The sequence below is a fragment of the Pinus tabuliformis genome, chromosome 7, assembly GCF_031772625.1.
Source record: "Pinus tabuliformis cultivar Carrire ecotype Pingquan chromosome 7, CPIR1, whole genome shotgun sequence".
NCBI classification, from domain to species: domain Eukaryota; kingdom Viridiplantae; phylum Streptophyta; class Pinopsida; order Pinales; family Pinaceae; genus Pinus; species Pinus tabuliformis.
Genome location: NC_142293.1, coordinates 12,320,477 through 12,325,908, shown reverse-complemented (window position 1 = coordinate 12,325,908; position 5,432 = coordinate 12,320,477). Strand labels below are relative to the sequence as shown.

Here is a 5,432-nt window from a genome sequence, read left to right as displayed (position 1 = left end):
CAGCAACAAGGAAGGGGTTGAAAAATCAGTTTAAAAACCTTTGGTGGCATAAGGGGAAGAATGATACTGTTGATGTTCCGAATAGGTCCTTCTACACATTTAGTTTGATAGAGCCTCAGATCAGAATTTTGGGAGACTATGCCTTTATGTTGCGTGATTATGATCTTGCTCTTTCAAATTATCGATTGTTATCCAGTGACTACAAGATTGACAAGGCTTGGAAGCGTTATGCTGGTGTTTAGGAAATGATTGGACTTTCACTACGTATGCTGGATCAATCAAGAAAGGAAGCAGAGTATTCCATAGAAACGGCTTTTACAACTTATTAGAAAACAGGGAAAGGTACGGTGCCCAAAATTATGCTTCCAAAAAAACATTAGACTGTTGCAATTTAAAGCTTTCCATTCCTGGCATATAGAGCTCTTTGTACATATTAAGGTTGATATTCTTCTAAATCCACGGCTGGAGATTGTTAGTGTTCTGGATCAAACTTTCGATGATGGGGCAATCTGTCATGCTTACGATGAGAGCACAGCAAGTCAATCACAAATAAGTAATCAAAATATGGTGAATGAAGTTAGATTGTACAATGAGACTTTTATGAGCGAGATGACGAAATGGGAGAATGATTTGAAGCAACTTGGGACCGAAGTTTAAAGGCGTGAGGATGAAATTGGCAGCGCGGTGCATAGGATGACTGGCGCAGTGCACTGGGCGCTATCACATCGTGTTAAAATAACACATGCGCGGCGCACACAAACGGCGTGGCGCACTGGCTATGCCGTGCGACGCACAGGGCAGACAATCAAATTTTTATTGTTTCTCTGCAAAAATTGAAATCACGCTTCATCCGGTGATCCAGATATCTCCATAAATAGTGCATATGTAGACAAGAACATTGAATTAAAGGCTGAGTGTCAAAGAATATAACAACTTTCATAATGTTGCTGAGCGCTCTTCGAGTTCTCCTGCTTGGTCTTCAAGAACGATGGTTGATATGGCCAAGGCGTTTAAGGGATTGGAAAATAATCCATTGGGCTATAAGTTCAGTTGGAGTCCTGCAGGAGCTTTAAGGGCGGGTCATAATCCAGCAGTTTATATTTCTGAGGGACAAACTATCATGGTTGCTGGTGAGGATCTTTATGATTCAGCAACATGCTTTCGCCTTCCTCATCTTCCGGTTTTTGCTTTGGAGAGGCTTCCCAATCATGACTCTTTGGTTTACGGTGACTTGTATGGTATCACTAATGAAGCGTCTACAATCTTTAGGGTGACTCTTCGTTATGAAGGTTTTAGTGAAATTATGAGCGCTCTTGCTAAGCTTGGCTATTTCAACAATGAAATTCACCTTATGCTGACACAAGGCATTGGAGTAAATCATTCAACGCCTTCTTTTAGTATGTTTCTTCAAGAGCTTTTAAGGGAAGCTTTAAAAAACAACCAAACTCAAAAAGATGTTACTGAAGTAGGGCACAGCACTAAACAAATGGATATTGCAAATATCCTGGTCAGAGTTGGCTGTTGCAAAAGTAGTACGAGTGCAAATAAAGTGGCTTTTTGCGTCAGATATTTGGGACTTGACGATGAGAGAAAAATCCCTGAAGCATGCAAGAGTGCATTTGATATCATTTGTTCCCGCATGGAAGAGCGGCTGAAGTATTTTCCAAATGAGCAGGATATGGTGCTTTTACACCACGAAGTGCAAGTAACATATGACAAAGGCAGGTCCAGCACTAGATCAAATCTTCCTCATCGGAAAAACAGTAATTCCTGAAGCACAGGCCACCGCTTACTTTCCTATGGCTTCCATGGTGTATTTACAGTTTGTTTTCACCGCAATAACATTGATTTTATTAGCTGGTTCGGTGCTGGGAAGAATGGATATCAGGGCATGGATGGCATTTGTGCCACTATGGCTCACCTTCTCATATACAGTCGGAGCCTTCAGCTTATGGGGAGGAGGATTCCTTTCCCAATGGTACGTGATTGATTATTCCAGAGGTTATGTTATCCACGTCTCTGCAGGCATTGTTGGTTTCACTGCAGCGTATTGGGTTGGACCTTGGCTAAAACAGGACCGCGAAATATTTCCTTCAAATAGTGTCCTGCTAGTGCTGGCTGGAGCAGGGCTTTTGTGGCTGGGGTGGGATGGATTTAATGGAGGGGATCCTTACACTGCAAACATTTATTCATCAATGGCAGTGTTAAATACCAACATATGTGCAGCCGTTAGTCTCCTGGTGTGGACTTGTCTGGATGTAATATTTTTCGGAAAACCCTCTGTCATTGTAGCTGTCCAGGGAATGATAACAGGGCTTGTCTGCATTACTCCTGCTGCAGGTGTTGTGGAAGGATGGGCAGCCATTGCCATGGGTGTGTTGTCTGGAAGCATCCCATGGTACACGATGATGGTTCTGCATAAGAAATCGAAGCTATTACAGATGGTTGATGACACACTCGGCGTATTCCATACTCATGCTGTTGCGGGAGTATTGGGTGGAGCACTTACTGGCCTTTTCGCGGAGCCTACTCTGTGTGACCTCTACTTTTCGAAGACAGGTTTAAGGGGAGCCTTGTATTGAGGAAGTGGTGGGAAGCAATTCCTTAAGCAGCTAGCGAGAGCAAGTTTTATAATAGGGTGGAATGTTGTAGTAACAACCATAATCTTGCTTGTGATACGCTTGGTGATCCCCTTAAGGATGTCAGAGGAGAAACTTCTGATTGGAGATGATGCAGTTCATGGCGAGGAAGCTTATGCTCTGTGGGGAGATGGTGAGAAATATGATATCTCCAAGCATGGATGGACTGATGGTACACCAAGTCACAGAGGTGGCATAAGGCAGGGTGCCAGAGGAGCAACAATCGAATTATGAAGAAGTTTGGTGTCTTGCAGAGACTAGTCTCTATTGTTTGTCGATTTCTGTATTTTGCAGGAGAGATTGTTACTTTGCTATGGTTTGTTTTACTTTTAATTTGTTTTTATTGTCTAATGAATTTCATCCAACTTCTGTTGAAAGGAGCAAGGGCGAACTCCCAAGACTATACAAACAAAGAAACAATTGAGAAATAAATAAGCAACTGTGTCTTCCCGTCTCAGACATAAAGGACAGTTAGAAAGAGCAGCCACGACTCTTTGTTCATAAAGAAACCATCTGGAGAAAGGAGTTATAAAAAGAAGAGAAAAAGGAGCATACGCAAGGGAAGGCAAAAAGTCAGAAACCGTAAAGCCAAATTAAAGCGAACAGTCACAGATTTAACGCCCAAATGTAAAACGTACGACATTCAACCGTAGCAGAGAAGTAAGACACGGGGCATATTTTTGTCTTCAGTTACAATTTCAAAGGATTCAGACCTACAGATGTCACTTTTTCAGATCTGAGCAAAAATGTAACGCTGCTCCTTCAGCGATGGATGGCTTTTCATCTTCAGTTAGTAATGATTAAATTGTCCCATTGTTCTGAATCGATTCATTTTTTGATAGAGTGAGTCTATTTATTGTAGGAAAATTATGTGTAAAGGGTTCTGAGTTCTGGCAAACAGTGGGAGAGCTGTGAAGGAAAATTTCACTGTACAGTTTTTATAGGGATTTAATGAAAAGATACAGCTCTGACCCCTGAGATTCTTGTGGTATGAATTTAACATTTGTCTTTTCCTTTGTTTCATATGTAGCTTGGTTATGTTTCCATTTCATTTCATAATCATTTCTAAATGAATACTTTTAAATGAGAAAGGCAGAATCCAATTTATTGCTCTATCTTGGGAAAGTGTTCATATTTAATGTTTTCTTCTGTTTGACAAGGATTCATCCTCTATGCCCTTGTCAACATCTCAACAGTTCACCCACTCCACAGTATTTCAAATTTGATGTTAAATCTCTTGCCTATCTTGCCTCAGGAGATACTCTGTGTCTTTGATTCTATTTCTCTGTTCAAACTGTTCCTTGTCCCATGCAGCCCAGCGACTTACTCATTAAATCAAATACCCCCCATTCAAATTCATTTTACTAGCCTAAATCAGTTATCATTTAAATCATCTCGGGCTCTATTGATCATTTTATCGAGATAGACCCGGAGAGAGCCCTCTCCTGTCCTCGTAGGGCTAGCTACGAGGCTGAGCTTGGTTTGGTGTTGCCTTGAACCTCGCCTTCCTTCAGCCTAAGGCAGATTCAAGTGCTAACATAGTGGCGACTCCACTGGGGAAGAAAATGGTTTGCTTGAAGATTGTTTTGCCCCAGTACATATCTCAAGTTCAGAGCTGATTGTTGATGGTGAAAAACAATCAGACATAAGAAGACGGCTGAAATCATTCACCTGGTGACTCCATTCACTGAAGAATCCATGCAATCAGTCCTTCATGGTGACTCCACTGCAGAGGGATCAGTAGCTTTGAGATTTCTTAAGATGGATCGGATTGCAAGAAGATACGCTCCCATGAGCCGAGATCACATCCCAGGTTTTCCAAATAAAATGCCCAAGGTATATTGGTCAAATAATTTGCCTATGTTCAGAAATTTGGAAGGTAATGATGCTGCTCTTCATCCGGTGAAATTTCACATTCATGTGCATAGATTAAAGATCAATTTTCCTGAGGATTGTTTGATGAAAATGTTTATGGCTACTCTAGAAGACGAAGCCCGGTCTTGGTATGAAAGTTTGCCACCTGCTTCCATCTATTGTCTAAAGGATTTTCATTCAATATTCTTTGAGAAGTATAAAGAATCTTATCCATCATTAAATTTAGTTCAGGATTGTTGCAAGCACGCTTATGGTTTTATTGAGAATCTTGAAAAATACTATGAGGATGATAATTTTATGGACGAAGAAATCATGGAAGCATTGTACGAAAATCCATTTCAGCAGTCTACAGAACTCGTAGTGGAAACTTTGCAACAGGATCAGAATCAGCAGGTTGAAGAGTTCCATATGGCCGAAAATGAGGAAAGAAGAAGTACTATTTCAGATCTGGTTGAAATAAATGAGGAAAAACAGGTTGTTCCGGATCCCATAGAAGAGAAATGCATTGTTGAGGCTGCCTCAAACGAAGAAGGCAGAGTTACAGGCCTAACTTCCCTCATCTCATCAGAACACAACCTTCCTACCAAGGTAATCCAGCCAATTGATGAACAGCAAGAGGATATCTTTGTTCAAGTAGGTGAAAAAGTTTCTCTGGATGAATTTATGATAGATGATAGAGACGTCATGCCTGAGTTTCAAGAATCATATGAAGCCTCTCTTCTTATGATTACTGAATGTAATAAGGAACATGACCTGGCTATCATATCATATGAAAATGACCTACAGTACATTGACACCACGGAAGATCAAAACATTCAGGATTTCCATTCAGATTCTTCTTCATATGTTTCATGTGTTGAAATGTTTTTCCAAGAAGATATCTGCTCATCTACCTGTTCAGAGTTTTTTAAAGCCCAG

General features: G+C 40.8%; 2 pseudogenes; both read left to right on the top strand.

The window, feature by feature from the left end:
• The first annotated feature begins 988 nt into the window (after positions 1 to 988).
• LOC149244889 (alpha-aminoadipic semialdehyde synthase pseudogene) lies at positions 989 to 1,774 on the top strand (annotated as a pseudogene).
• A 10-nt stretch (positions 1,775 to 1,784) lies between these two features.
• LOC149244888 (ammonium transporter 3 member 1 pseudogene) lies at positions 1,785 to 2,873 on the top strand (annotated as a pseudogene).
• The last annotated feature ends 2,559 nt before the right edge of the window (positions 2,874 to 5,432 follow it).